Source organism: Aptenodytes forsteri, unplaced genomic scaffold, assembly GCF_000699145.1.
Source record: "Aptenodytes forsteri isolate BGI_AS27 unplaced genomic scaffold, ASM69914v1 Scaffold193, whole genome shotgun sequence".
NCBI classification, from domain to species: domain Eukaryota; kingdom Metazoa; phylum Chordata; class Aves; order Sphenisciformes; family Spheniscidae; genus Aptenodytes; species Aptenodytes forsteri.
This window is the reverse complement of record NW_008795405.1, coordinates 441,504-458,262: the sequence shown is the minus strand read 5'-3', so window position 1 is coordinate 458,262 and position 16,759 is coordinate 441,504.

Here is a 16,759-nt window from a genome sequence, read left to right as displayed (position 1 = left end):
TTTTTTCCAGTTTGCTACATGACTGAATGACATGGCATTAGACCAAATGTCAAATGCTAGTTTGTACACCATCCTTCAGTAAACCAAAACTGGACCACTGGTACAGATATTTCACCTGCCTTTCTGAAAGCATTTGCCTCAATCCCCACAAAATCCCTCCCCCCGCCCCCCAAACTTCAGAAAAAGTCACTGTGACTAAAGAGCTCCAAAGCTAACCATGGAAATGACTCAAGAAACATTTGAGTCTACAGTGCTTATGTTTGCAAAATTCATTGTATAGTATATTCAATATCTTGAAATTCCAAAATCCCCAAATCATAATTTCTTTTACCACAAATCTAGCCTAGATTTTATCATAAAAGCAAAAATAAAGTCACAGAACATTATAAGTCCCTAAAAATGAGAAGTGGTAACTTCGTGCCAGATTCATAGACCACTAGCGTAAGTAATAGCATTAAGCAGAAATGATACTTCTCCTGCCAAAAGCATTCCAATTTAATTGTCCATCTGCCTTCACAGAAAGAAGGAAGATCGAACAGGGACTTAGCAAAGAAAAGGTGGCAACAAACCACACTGAAGCAGAGAAACTCAGTTTATCCAGCCAACTCACATTTCTCAAAGTACCTTCAAATAGCGCCGTTTTTCCCGACAGCAAATGTACTGAAAATAAAAAGCATAAAGGCTACAAACAGTGTAGATATTGGAGCCCAACCAAGAACTATCACAAACGCTGAACGTGTAGAGGCCTGTCAGAAACGTGCCAACCTTTCAAGACCCAGTCCTGTGCGTGGGGACTGAGAGGGGCCCGTCGGTCTCTCGCAGGGAAATACAGCCGCACCGGTTACATATCTGTCAGACTGTTTTGAACAGCATGAAAACACAAATGCACCTCCACTGCTGCCATAAACCAACACATCCAGAGCACTGGATCTACCCCAAATTATTTATCCACTCAAATTTAACAGCGTACACTTCAGCTGCTGAAGAGAATCACGTCACCTGAAATTTCACAAGCTAAAAAGAGCAGAGAAATAAAATGCTGACTCCAGATCAGCCAGTTTTGTTCTTTTTAAGAGAATTAACTAAGCTGTCATTTCTTAGATGACTATCTGAAGAGAAAGCTATCCTTTAACTAAAAGCATAATTGCTCCCTAAACTACACTCGCACAGCAGGAAGAGCATTGGAACATATAGCGTTGCTCAGGTGTGAACACAGACATACTTTTTGACTCAATAAACGTATAGTCTCTCCTCAACTTCTGATTTTTTTTTAAATCTAGCAACTAGATCCAGTACATAGTGCCTTCATTGTCTATGAGTAGTAACTTCATCCTTGTGAGAGAGAAGTGGAGGGAGTTACAGAGGAACGGCACACTTCAGGATATGTGTCCAAAGAGCAACAAAGCTGGTGAAGGGTCTGGAGAACAAGTCTTATGAGGAGCAGCTGAGGGAACTGGGGTTGTTTAGCCTGGAGAAAAGGAGGCTGAGGGGAGACCTCATCGCTCTCTACAACCACCTGAAAGGAGGTTGTAGCGAGGTGGGGGTCGGTCTCTTCTCCCAAGTAACAAGCGATAGGACGAGAGGAAACGGCCTCAGATTGTGCCAGGGGAGGTTTAGATTGGACGTGAGGAAAAATGTCTTTACTGAAAGAGTGGTGAAACATTGGAACAGGCTGCCCAGGGAAGTGGTTGAGTCACCATCCCTGATTTAAAAGACGTGTAGATGTGGTGCTTAGGGACATGGTTTAGTGGTGGACTTGGCAGTGCTAGGTTTACGGTTGGACTAGATCTTAAAGGTCTTTTCCAACCTAAACGATTCTATGATTCTATGTTTGTTACACTCTAACAACAACATTTCAGGGTGTTTTCAGCACCTATGCATTGGCTGTGTGCTTTACAACATGCTTAACATGTATGATATATAACATGCCCTATCATGTGCTGTTGCTTATTTAGGTATGATTAGTAGGCTAGTGTTTTTAGAAACTTAATCCAGATGCTTCCCTCAAATTTACTGCAATATCAAAGAAACCTGAAGGCCAGTACAATTTAAATTAGCAAGCTACACATCCAGAAATCGTCTTGGACCATCACAGAAGAATCAGATATTCTGAGGTGGGCCAGAACTCAATGAGAACCAGAGACAAGTCAGTGAAATTAAGTCTGTTGAGAATGTCCAGAATTTAAATGGAAGCTAAAAATTGAAGAGGCTAAACCTGCAAACATTCAGCACCATGGAGTTGTTGCATTGCTTCCTTTTCTTGCACCAACAAAGGAAGGTACAAGATTAAAGTGGAGTCGCCATTGACTCCGAATCAGTACCAGGCAGCTGGGAAGAGAAACTACAAACAAACAACAAAAACAAAAAAAAAAGAAAAAGAAAAAAGAGGCATTAGCTAAGGTTATAGAAGTTTAGATCATCAGTGTCGTGGTTTAATTTCAGTCGGCAACTAAGCACCACGCAGCCGCTCGCTCACTCCCCCCCACCCGGTGGGATGGGGGAGAGAATTGGAAGATTACAAGTTAGAAAAACTCGTGGGTTGAGATAAAAACAGTTTAATAATTGAAATAAAATGATAATAATAATATGATAATAATAATAATAATACACAAAGCAAGTGATGCACAGTACAGTTGCTCACCACCCGCCGACCGATGCCCAGCCAGTCCCCGAGCAGTGGCCCCCCCGGCCAGCTTTCCCCAGTTTATGTACTGAGCATGACGTCACATGGTATGGAATGTCCCTTTGGCCAGTTTGGCTGTGCCCCCTCCCAGCTTCTTGTGCACCTCCAGCCTTCTCAGTCGGTAGAGCATGGGAAGCTGAAAAGTCCTTGGCTAGTGTAAGCATTACCTAGCAACAACTAAAACATCGGTGCGTTATCAACTTTGTTCTCATCCTAAATCCAAAACACCATACCAGCTACTAGAAAGGAAATTAACTCTATCCCTGCCGAAACCAGGACAATCAGTTACATTATCAAAGACATTTCTGACAGCAGATCGATTTCCCTACCAAATTTTAAGAAAGCAATGCAAAACATGACTATACCAGCTTCCCAATGAAACTGCTGCAATATTTTTATTTACATTGTGGAAGACAATATATTTATCCTTTAACACTAGTTTGGAAAATATCCAAAACCTTCTCTCAGCTGAAACTTACCGAAAAAGAGTCATCTTCACCTAGTAGTAAGGAAATGCCTACTGTGAAAAAAAAATCTCCACCTAAAATGTTAAAGTTACAAACAATGGAAAACTCAAAGAAAAAAAAGTCTTCCAAAGAGAGGTGCAGGACAACTTTAAGCACAGCCAGAACTGTCGATCACCTGTAATGAAAGCTCTGTCATTTCTGTTCTTGTTCAATGAACGAAATAGTTCAGCTTTTTTTTTTTTTTTAAATATGTGTTTGAATAAATAGATCATTCTCTTTCCTCAATCTTGTCATCATTTATAATGATATACAACACAGGGAATAAAGAAGCTGGACATACTTACTTTTTAAAAACCATTTCTTTACTGGGTTTTGAAGAAAGGTCATTTTAAACCTTTAGTCAGCACATTATTCAGCCAAAAACACGCAAGTAATTTACAGTGAAGAAGCCTTAAAGAATTCCTCTGAGAACATAAACTACAAAGAAGTTCATATAAGTTGAGGGTTACACAACTGACAGAAAAAGTTCTTATTAGGGGTTCTGAGCCTTAAAATCAGATTCTTTCCACACAGACAAATGGAAAAAAAAATTCAAGGCCTAGGATTATCTAGCCATTTCAGCAAGATTATTCTCTTCAGTTTTTTGTAACAAGAAACAGATGGCTGTTCTCTTCTTTCTTGCAACCTCATCATAAATTCAGATATCTTGCATTCATTATTCCTTGATTCATCAAGCTACATTAATGTTTTCATTGCCCAAACACTTGACACCAGAGGTGAAAAGAAGAAATTATGTGAGGTTGCAGAGAGCTGAGACAGCAGCTGAATCTTGGCCCCACACCAGTGATTCCTGGGCGGAGCAAAGGAGCTCTAAATCCACTTATTAGACGAAGGAGGAAAAAGCCTTCCTTAGCACTTCTGAAACCCAGGCTTATTTTGATGACTGCTTTCTCTTGCACATAATCGTGCTGAACAGTTTGAGGCTTGTTTGTCAGATGTTCTGGGCATTACAAGTTGCACTGCTTGGCATCACTAAAAAAATAAAAAAAAAAAATCAAGACTTTATAGCTACAGAAGTATAAATAAAACACAAGATTAAAAAAGGGAAAATCTGGCCAACAGTTCAAATACTCAGAACAACACCGAAAACATTCTTGGACATTGAGAAGCTGCAAGACTTGTAGACTCCAGAGTTTTACCTCCCCTTTCATGTTGAAGGAGCACCTGACAAAGCTAGGTATGTGCACTGGGATGGCTTCTGTGCCCCATCATAGCACTAGAAAAACACCTAAATAGCTTCCTATTTCACAGTCAGACTTGGAGGAAAGAAGTGAGAAAGTCTTCTGGAATATTTCTTAAAACACATTATGAATGAAGGCAACTTTGTTTTAATGTTGGGCTTTCATGACTCCTTGCTGTAAGTCACAGCCCTCTTGTGTTTTCTTCTTATCTAAAGGAAGTATTTCACTGTACTCAGCTCTTCAGCTGGATTGTCCATCTGCTGAGCAGACTGGTTTGGGAGAAAAGGCATTATGGAAAAGCTGCAGTTTTTGCCATAACTTAGCTTATTACAATATGTTGTTCCTGCCTGAAAGGAGTTAAGTGAGTTTAATTTACTCACCGCAACTGAACTTCACTGAGATGTAAGATTATTTTTGTTTTTACCGAAGATACTCACTAAAGAAAGCTAAACCTAGGGAAAAGGTAGTTTAGTACTTAAAAGGTTTTCCACAATGCTTTCAGGACAGGTTGAAAAAACACACCTACTCTCAGACATTCATTAATAGACACCTCCCTAAAAACCTGTTTCTCAAGACATTTGAGAATTCCAGAGACCCTACAACTAGCAAACTCATGCTCCGATCATAATTTTTTTTAATCAGATGAGATACAGTTTTGTTTCAAAACATTTTGGATAACATTAGATAATTTTTATGAACTTCTTTATAAATGGGGTTTAAGATTAGTCTGAATGAATTTCTATAGCAACTGGAACAAAATTTTGCTTTTATTTAGAGTATCACATTCCTGTATTAGTAAACAGTGACACTTTTACATAGAAATGTATTACACAGTATTGCAGTCAAAAAAAAAAAAGTCCATCACTGGGTTATTTGTATTACATGTGGGATTTTTAAGAGCTGCAGATGTACAGACAATTCTTAATTTCCCTGATCTCTCTAATGGACTGTATTATTGGAAATGGCTGTATTATTGGAAAGAAAGTGTAATATGTAATACTAAGTGGGTTCTCAATAAAGTATCTGGTTTGATTTTTTTTTTTTTTTTTTTTAACTTTTAAGATAAATCTGGAAGTGTGTATTACACCAAGTAGAAAACAAGCTACTGGGCAGATACAACTGGAGGGGAACCTCAGTGTGATAGCAGCATATGCTATTTTTAGTAAGTTCTTTCTGATAAGTGTAAGACAGTGAATGTTTGCCAAAAGAATTTTGCGTCCAGGAGGGTTTTTGAAATATGAAAGATACTTTTAAACTATGAAGAGAATTATAATTTTTGCCTAATATTTAGTAACCTTCAGATACTGTAATTCCACTTCAGATCCTGGAAGAACATTCTGGAGACAAATATTAGTCTACGACTGGATAGTGAAGAGGAGGAACAAAATCACATTTCAAGGGGAAACTGTTTTAATTAGTTACCTTGTACACCTGCACAGCAGTCACCTTCAGTACACTGTGAGAAAAAGGGCTACACCCCACAACTGTGTTTATTCTTTCTACCATAAAATTCTGAGTCCATAAAGCAAGAAGCTGAAGTTTGCTCCCAGGCATATTTATATCACCCTACATTTATGCTACTGTAGTGCAGAAAACTAAACTTAAACACCCTTAACTGGCTGACTATACATCTCAGGATAACACAGTCTCTTGATACATCCATTGCACCCTAACCTTTAACGTTTATGACAAAGGAATCCTTCGTGGATGCTCCATTCTTTTATGCTGCCAGGGTGCCATGAACGAACTAGTGGAGCGGATCCATTAGTGCCCTTTCACAGTTGTATCGCATCAGAAACGGCCTCATTATGATCCTGAAAGAAATCCCATTGTATCAAAAATCGGAAGGCAAGTCTATTCTCACAGGGAGCTGCATTTCCATATCTGTCCTTCTGCAGTCTAATTGATCTTTGCCATTTGGAAAGAAAGCCCAATCACACAAGAGGTAGACCTCAGCGATCTGATCACCAGCCCAGCAAAGGAAAGCTGCTGAGCTACTGCCTGTGCAGGAGCTTACCAAGCGCTATACTAGAACTTCATACTTGTTAAGCCATTTGGTACGCAAAACCCTTTACCTTGAAGCCTACCTGACAAACCAAAGATCAAATCCTGACACCGCTGCAGTGGCCCTTCCTTTGCTGAAGCGGAACAAGTTACAAGCTAACAAACAAACTACAACTTCTGAAGAAAACAAAAGACCATTTGTAATCCCAGCGCTTACCTAGAAGAGCTGTTCAGTGACACCAGATCAGCACCCTACAGCTGTTGAGTCACCCGCCACTCATTGCCACTACTCTCTGACGTGATCTAACTCAGGTAACAGTGGCCAATTACTGACCTCAGTGACACTGCTACTTTGACAGGAGCCCAGAAAACCTGGAGTCTGCAACAAGCAACAGATGTAGAAATCACTGTTTCTGTATAAAAAGGGCAGCTGATCAAGACATGTTTCAGAAGCCATCACTTCTGAAAAATGTCCAGCTTGACAAAATACCTGCCAGGTCTAGTAACATTTTTTGTGAAGTGGATGCCATGTCGAGAAGTCTATTTCTTACCGTCCTAGGACTCAAAAGCTCCAATACACTACATATGGAAAAACCTGTCATTGAATGTTATAGCTTATTTATTAAATATTTGTGGTAAGATGAGTGGCAGTCATTTCAGTTAGCTACCTACATGTTTCAAATTTCGGCTTGCAATTTGGTTACTTAGAGGTTGTCTCCTTCTTTAGTTCAGACTGGCATAGGCGGTCAGCTGAGGTACCGGAGACTGAGCCACCTCCTTACAGGATAAAATCATCAACAGCATACGTTCCCTGTGAGGACCTAGAATCCATTTTATTGTCCTGCCAAATCTGAAAAATAGTTAAATGTCCTTCTCTTCAAGACATACCAGAGATCCAATTCTGGATAAAATAAGCCTTCCTGATAGTAGATGCTCCTGATAGGAAGCAATTTATTACAGAAATGGATTCTTAAATCATGGGCTCCATCATCTGCATAGCATTTGGATCCCATCAACTACATCTCCAGCACACACAAGGCCGTTTGAACAGGGCCAATCTAATTTCTCAGTGTTATTTCAGCAACAGTTCCATTCTCACCCACAGACCTCAAGCAAGTTTTGCATTAATCTCTTCTTAACAAAGACATGTTAATGTGGCTACAGGTACTACATGGGAGGACGCTGAAAGCATTAATACCTATTCACTCCTTTGAAAATCAAAAATACTCAAAGCTCTAACATTATAATGCAAGTAAAGAATGCATAGTAGGAAAGATGGTGCTTATTGTTTTCATTTTATTCACTTGGTATTCTCCACAGTAGTAATGTGTTTTGCAGGTGAAAGGGTTTCCATCTACTGACCTTGGCATTCATCAGGACCATATTGTGATTTATATTGAGAATTTTAAGCCTTTATCAAATCTTATAAATAAATGTAAAAGACATAAAACAATTATCCTAGTGTAAAATTGAATTTTATCTCTCTGTAACCAGCTTTTGTCTATGCTACATATTTGTATGTTTGAATACAATTCAAAATTAGCAATAGGTATTATTTATTTTCTGACTTTTCATTACCTTGACATCTTAACAATCTTTTTTTTTATATATACTCAGGCTTTCATTTTATCTAGGGCTTCAACCCCACAGTTCCTTTTTAGACACTTACAACATGTCTTTCAGACTATCTGTTCAAGGAATAAGCCTGCTAAAAGAACATATTGGCCATTTAGCAACCCAAAAAACAGTATAAAGAAATAACAGGATTTTATAACAAAGACAAACACCAGATTAGGAAAGAAAATGTAGTACTGTGTGTAAATGACAGAAAAACACGTATCAGAAGAAATCACAAGTTACAGTGAAGAATTAGAAGTACAGAGTAGAGTTCTGAAGTTGGTTCTGGAAAATTATTAACACAGAGCTTAGATTTTTTTTGTTTGTTTGTTTAATAGCTGTAAAAGATAACCCAAGAAGTCTTTTTGCTATTAAAGGGCAGTCACAACTTTAGACTGAATGCCATAGCATTAGCAGTTTAATATAGAGATTAGTCTAACCCGGACATAAGCCCTTCAGTGGTTCATGAAAAATCAGTTTACTGAGCACTTTTTTTGGCTTAAATATAAATTATATAAATGCACCAACCTAATAGTTTACTTTCTTTTCTTAGTGCAATTAATTAACATCACTTCAAGTAACCACCCCCAATGTTTTAATACCTCAGACATAATGTATGTATGTTGACTTCAAAGAAAGTCAACTGTGTCTCAAGTCAAGTTCTCACTACTGCAAAGGCTCAAGTATACCTTGTATGCAAGTGCTATGGTTTACACAGAAGCTTTCTTTTAAGGAAAGCAAAAGGATCAAAATTAGAGAAGGTCAGGGAGGGAGGGGGGCGGGGAAGACAAAAAAAGACAACAGTTTCTTTTCTCCAAGGTGGCAACAAAAGCAAAGAGCCCAATTCAGCCACGCCGTATGTACACAAACATACACAGTAAAGCATGAAAAAAATCCCAAAGAGATTTTGATGAATAAATATGAAGAATGGCACAGCTATATGGGCTGATAGCAGAATTGCAACTTTCCATACAGGGCAAGCAGAAGTCCATGACCACGGCCACTGCACAAAGCCAGACTGGTCACACCAGTGCCTCGTGCGCACCGGCAGTGGGATTCCTTCACGTCTGCAGCAAACGAAGCTGCTCGCTGGGCCTTTGTGATTAGAGGAGGAATGTCATAACCATGGTGGTCTAGACTGCTATGAGTAAAAACAACACATCCCAAAATGAGTGGCCCTTGGTCTGAAGTGGCTGTGGTCAGGATGAGGCATGTTTAGGAAGTAGTCCCTCAAATACCTTATGATAAACGCATGTGGAGAAAATAACACGAAAGAACACTGTAGTTAACTGAATAAAAGGTTAAAGAAAATAAACAATATTTTTGCAGCTTAGCGTTTATTTGTGAACTGCTGGTGCAACTCCATGCTTGACAGAAAAGCTATGAAGCTTTTGGTAGCTTGACAAGACAATCTACAAGCTTGAATGAAATGTTCAGCTTAAGGAATTAGAATAAATCTGATGACTGATGTGCTACTGAACGTGACAGACTGTCATCTGTTTTAAACAGGATCTCTGTAGGATGTACTGAAAGCAATTTTTTTCCATTACCTTAAACATACTAAGACTTTTTCCAATGAATTCTGGCTAATCTATTAAGACAAAAGATCTTCTCAAACTCTTGCCATTTCAATAAAATAATGAAATAGCCATTCAGCTTACTTGCGTAACTAATTCATGCTGACACTACTTCTGTGACTAATTTACATCCAGTCCATAAAAGCATATAACAAAAACAATTACTCTTACTTCCCAAATTAACTATAAAATTATAAGATACGAACAAATAAGTGATTAAAGCAGCTTATCTAAGCCCTATTCATATATAGAGTTTCATATATATAATTATATTGTTTATCTGTTATCAAAGCAATTAAATACATTCTTAATTGAGTCAGGAAAACATTCTAGTAGTATCTTTTTCATATTATCAGCACATGTTATTAAAAAATAGGTACAGGCATTCTGCAATAGCTTTTTAAAATCAAGAAAAACTGATCAACAGAAGTCCTACAGTGAAACGGTACTGCAACAGATAGCTAGAGATAGATTAAAAACCACAAACTCTAGTTTTAATCTGGCCAGATCTTACAAAACAGATAAAAATCCTAACACATGCATATATTTACTTATTTTAAATATACACATAGACACACTTATATAAAGAATGCAAAATAAGATAAAAATCTTTGGAAGGCAATTTATACTATTTTAGAAACTATACAAGCATCAAAAACTTCAGCAAGATCTAGGCTCAAATGGGAACATCCTTCCTGTATCAGACTGTAAATAGTTCCTGTAGGAATTACTGAGGTGCTTTACCATCTCCCTATCCTAGAGATAATGACTCAAATCTGTCCTACAAACAAAAAAATAAGGAAAAGGGATTTTGTGCCATCCACCTGGAATCTGTGCCTTAGATATAGGGAACAGGCAAAACTGCTCATTGGCAGATAAAGAGCAGTAACATCAGTTTGAATCACACTACATTTACAAAGCTGAACAGAGAAGCCAGCACAACTCTCCAGCTTGTACAATTTGCTTTCAAAAGGGAATAAGAATCAAACCACCATTAAATTCATTCAGATATCAGAAAAGGCTATAGGTCACAGATACACACCATTTAAGACATTTTAGCTATTGGGTGAGTTTCCCTCTTCGCTGGTTGATTTATGTTCAACTAAAATTTCATATCACACATATTTCTAAGAACAGAACAGTCCACATTGTTTTGCTCATAAATATCAGTATTAGACCAATGTATCTTGCTAGTTTCCCTTACTGCTATGCAAGAGTACCACAATTAGGGGTCATTAGCTCAGCCGGAAACCTGTTTCTAGGCATGGGCCAGATTGCAAGCATATACCACGTGTATTTTACTGCCAGAACAGAGAATTAGCATTTTGAAAGATGCTTTGCATTAGAGCTAGTGAGCTTATGTGTCTGAATGAACGTTAAACTCAGAATGTTAAAGCTTTGCCCAGTCCTGCTGCTAAGGCGCAGATTTAAGCCATAAAAAGTTCAAGGACCTCAGTCAAAATAGTTTTTTGCATGTGAGACTACAGTTGTCTAGGTGTCCCGTCTCCTCCCCGTTTGCACTCAGAAACCACTCAGACCTCAGAAGACCAACAGCCCTTTTTCAATCAGTTGCGTTGGTATAGCTGATCAATACAGAAGATTGCAATCCTCTGCACAATCAGATGATTTGTTCTGTCTTTTGCAGGGGTCCTTTAAAGAGCTCTGTTCCCATAATCTCCTTTCCCACTCAATGTAACCTGTTTAAAAAAACCCAACCATAGTAGTGATGAAATCTCATGCTACAGGCAATTATCAATAGGTCTTGGAGGTACCCTATACTGTCAGGAGAAAAATCTATTACTTCTGCTTGTATCAGAATAAGAAATTAACCTGCTTCAGTTACCACCTGAGATGTTTCAGATCAAGAGAGATGGAACCAGAGCCTCGAGGCTCTGGTTATTCCCAGAGCTTTTCACAATTGCTAGCTTTACATTTCTATCATCTTCCTTGGGTCAAAACATCAGACCTCACTACAACCTCTGCTATTTAACATGTGTTGCATTTCCCTGCTAATTGCTTCAGGCACTACATAAAATCTAAACGGCTCTCAAAAGAATCAGGTGCTGATACATAAGGAATGCTGAAATCACACGGAGGTGGTCTCCACTTTCTTCAGGGCAACTGCCAAATTCAACTGATGCATCAAGCACAGAAAAACATTTGTTATCAGTCATCTTTTCATGATGTTCGCCGTGCACTGGCAGGTGCAAGACTTGGGTGTTTCTGTGTTTTGTTTTTTAAAAAAATTTTAAGGCCAAGTTTAATGAAGGCTTGTCTTTTTTCCCCCCACCTTTTAATGACCAGTAAACCCACCCTGTTGATTCTACCACTCATTTCATGTTTCATACAGGATTATTACACTCTTCTTTTGCTTCTAAGGGCAAACATTCATTGGAATGTCGTTTTCTGGACATTTTGTCTTTTCAGCTCTACCTTGTATTTCATTGAAAGTTTTACTGTCAAACTTTTCCTGGAAAAGCCCCCTCCCTCTCCAAAGAAAATGCTCCTCTAACAAGAACATGAGCTAAAATTTTGTAACCATTCCCTTGAGGGGAAAAAGGCTTATTTTTATAAACACTCAAGTCAAATATTTATATTCTTCTACAGCTTCCTTTTTGTGCTAATATCACTGCTTCTGATAGTAACTAAATAAAAATTCAAACACCACAAAAAAAAAATGACCACTCTATCATGCTCTAACAATACAAAGATGGTTTAAGATGGTATATACATCGTTAATGCCAAATCTACATGCTGAAACTTCAATCGTATGTGAAAAGTCACTGCAGTGACTAATTGCTGCATAGAAGTCAAATTTCTTCAACAAAAATTATTAAAAAGTAAAAAAATTGACACTAACAGAAGCAGATTATATTTATATAAATTTATGTGTTCCTCCCTGAAAAATTTAAGCTGTATATCCAGCTAAGCTTCTAACATCAATATATGCTTCTATGAAATTACAAAGTGCTTTTCGTAACAGTTTCTAGAATAAACCAGACTATTTTTACTATTGAAAAATAAGTTACTGCTTGTACTTGGTCTGGTTTGGATGGAGGTAACTTTCTTCATAACAGCCTGCACAGTGCCTGTTTTGGATTTGTGGCTAAAACAGTGCTGATAATACACCAATGTTTTGACTATTGCTAACAGTGCTTGCACAGCATCAAGGCTTTCTCTTCTCCCCCTCCCACTCTGTCGCTCCAGAGAGTAGCCTGGGGGGGTGGGCAAGAAGTTGGGAAGGGACAGAGCTGACCCAAACTGGCCAAAGGGATACTCCATACTATGTAACGTCACGCTCAGCAATAAAAACTGGGGTAAAGCAAGAAGGGGGTGTGCAGTTTGTCTTCTGAGGCAGCTGGTGCTCAGAGACTGGCTGGGCATTGGTATGCTTGTGGGTGGGAGGTGGCGAGTGACTATTTGCATCACTTGTTTTTTGTTTTGGTTCTTTTTTTTCATTCTTCTTTTTCCTTTGCTTATTAAACTGTCTTTATCTTGAACCATTAGTTTTCTTACTTCCGTTCTCCCTATTCTCTCCCCCATCCCGCCAGGGGTGGTGGCGAGTGAGCAGCTGTGTGGGTGCTTAACTGCTGGCCGGGGTCAACCCACCACGCAACGGTTTTCCTTTTCTCCCTCCAAAGCACAAGGATGTTCATAGATGTGGTTTGTGTTTGTTTTTTTAAATGCAGTGAAACAGTAACAAGTTGGAATACTGTCTAGAGCTCCCTCTCCAAAGTGCAACAAATACTTGGGTTTGAAGGACAGGAGCGATGTACTACAGTTTGCTATGTGCCATGTTAAAGAAAACCTGTAATTTCATTTTTGCAAACCATAAGCAAAAGTGACTACTAACCATCAAAACCCATAAAGCAAACCAAATTATACCATGCCAGCAAAATTCTAACTCAATAATTTATTTTTGACAAATGCTTTCACAATCTCACTTTTAACCCCATTCCCATACATCTGAATGCAGGTTTCACATGCATAATGAACAGCAGGCAGAAACGCATTTCCAAAGATTATTTCAGACTGCAACTTAGCTTAGTATTCATATAGTCATCAGATAAATCTGCAGGCTTTGAGAATTACCTCAGTTTTCTTTTGGGATATAAGGTGCTGTACAGGAGTGTTACTGCACAGAAATATTAGTCAGAGCAAGAACACTGGGGACCCACACCCTTCCCATTGTTTTGAAATGTAAACATTAAGTCATCTAGAATTTCAAATAAGAAATGCAGGGTTTATGGTATACAAATTGTGTACCTGTTACTATCACAGAATAATCCTAATCTGGAAGATTTTTCAAATATATACTTATTGGCATAAACATGACAAAAAAAAACCCACAACAGAATAAAAACTTACTACCTCTTGTTACCTCTAAAACTTTATCCTCCTTTCTCCCTTTGAAATTAAGAACTGAATCTCACATTTTCAAATAAAATTAGTACCTTGCTATTTAGCAACTGTTCTCACACTAGGGTAACTAGTCTACATACAAAACCACATCAGGTAAATTTCTTTCTAAAGGAAGTTGTTTGCAACTTGCATGTTCTTCATCGTTTTACAAGCGGCCTGCACAGATGTCAACAAACCAAGTCCACTTTATCAGTTACTTGAACTGGGTATCACAGCGCTGGGCTGCGGGTGTGGAGACACACTGTGCAAAATGGGGAATATGCAAGATTAGCTACTGCTGATTTCAATACTCAAAAATATAGTTTCAAAAGGATTAGTAGTCAGCATTAGTGAGGAATAAAAATACAAACCCAAATCCTAAAACTTAAATTTTAAAAGCAAATTCTTCTGCTTTGTAAGTTTCTTAAGAGCTTCCCACAGACCCTGTTTTCAATGTTCTCAATAAAGATTTGCCTAACAACAAGCAGTTGACTCAGAAATTAACTGAAAAGCAAAAACGCGTGACGTACCAGATGAGCTCTCATACTTGCAGCGCTCTAGAAGAGATCAGGGTATTTCACCTGATCACCTGCCCCCCCATGACACCGCAAAACTGTCCCTAAGCTTCTCAGCACATGGTCACTGCCTTGACTTGCACAGCTAATACTAGACATTTAATTTTAAAGCCATGTTCATTTATTACATATGAATAAAACATATTAACAGATACATGCTCAAGAAGCCTCTCCTGCCTAGCTCTCAGGGTAGAGAGGCTGCAGGTAGTCTCACCAGCCTGTTGGCACAGGGCTCCATCTACCGGTTTGCGATCCTGCACACCCATGGGAAGAGCTGGTGGGAAAAAAATTAAAATCTCAACAGCTATAGCACATCTCCGCTTCCTAATGAGATCAGTATATTCAGAAGACACTACTGGTTCAGAAGAAAACAGTCAACCAAATACAAGCACTCACACATGCTAGGTGCAAACAGTTGTACGTATATGAAATCTTTTATTATCCCTTAATATTGGTAAAATGTATCTGAAAAACTGTTCTAAAGAACCACCATTTTTCTACAAGAAGCAACATACGACTATACACTCCCGATCCAGATGTAAAGCTTTATTGTTCCTTCTTAAAGCAAGCAAATAAGCAAACACAGATAACTCAGAAAAATTACTGAAAATTAATTGCATAATATCTGCACAATTTAAGGCATTAGAGGTGGTCTTCTTTTCCCTTAAAAAAAAAAGAGGATTCCTCAAACGTACAGAAGCAAAAAAGTTTCAGTAGGAGACTGCCATCAGTTTTCATCAAGGGTATTTCTGCCCTGTAGCAACTGCAGCTCATGCAGCTATAGCATGTCTAACTTTAAAGATTAATTTGGCTACTGCTGTCATATGCAGCATTTCTCAAACTGGGCCATTTAACCCCCACCTTACTAACCGCACTCTGCCTTCAATTCATGTTTGGTAGTGAAAAAGAGCAGTATCTTTTTCTCCCAGGATCCCCTGTGCCCATCAGCCAACCCTGTTGAGCTCAGGCTGCGGAAGAGAAGCCGGAACAGAAAGCAGCAGCAGTGCTATCGCTTCCGTGCAGCAGTTCAGGTAGTTACCTGAGCTTGTTTTGAACAAGCTTACTGTGGTGACTGTGGAGCAACAGCTGAGAGATTAGATAGCGCCTGCCCAACCAGCAAGCACATCTAGGTGGCAAGGGCAAATAAATGGCTGACCAGTCACCCCAATTCTGTTCTCCAAGGCATGTCTAGCAAGATCAGCAGCTAACTTAAGACCTGGTGCAAGAAAAGAGACAGTGCAGGAAAAGGACAGTGAGCTCCACAACTCCTCCCCACCTCTTTTCTTTAAACGCCCTGCCTTCAACACCAAGTTGAAGGCAGCTAAGTGGGGCTTAGTATTGTTGGAGGCACAAGAGCAAGGGGGTCAGGGTAAGGGAATCACGGAAATACCCACATCCCTCACACTGTACCTATACGTAGGAAAAGATGAGAATAATTCAGCCAGGAACACCTGGAAACCACCAACAGATGGTCACAGTAAGAAGGCAGGAATGGAACGAGGAGTAATAAAACCCAGGCACTGCAGGATATCCTATAAGGCAGGGAGAACTGGGGAACAAGAACACCAGGGAATTCACGCAGTTCCTCCCGGGGCCCAGTTTTCCTAATTTAGCTTGTCCCCCTAAAATGATAGTTTAAGAGACAAATGGACAAAATCTCCCACAATGACCTTGCATAACACCACAGAATGAGAACATAATGCTGCCTTTTTTCTTTTTTATTTTAACTTCAAGAAAAAGCAAAATTTAAACCTTGAAGGTGGCTTTTCACTTGCTAAATTCAAATTTTAATCAAAATGCATTTTAAAATACAGCTGAGCAGAACTATGGGGTTGCTGATGTCTCTTTAAGGAACAATAACATCAATGCAGGCTATACTTGAGAAGGATATAGGTGTGGAACTACATCCTTTTTCATCATACATAGTCAGGTGCAAAGAGAAAAGTTTAACTTCAAGATTCCTGTGGTCTAATGAAAATAAATACCATTACAAACAGATCCAAGAATACAGACTTATTAAATACTGTTTGTTTTTCTTCAGATATTGACCATGGGAACTGAGATATTTAACTACTTCAAGACTAATTTTTATTCTATCTTAAACTCTTTACACTGTCAGCAAGCTCATGGTATCCTGACAACTAGCAGAGGAAAAAAGAAAAAAGTGGAAAAAAGTCAACTAGCATCTGTGAAA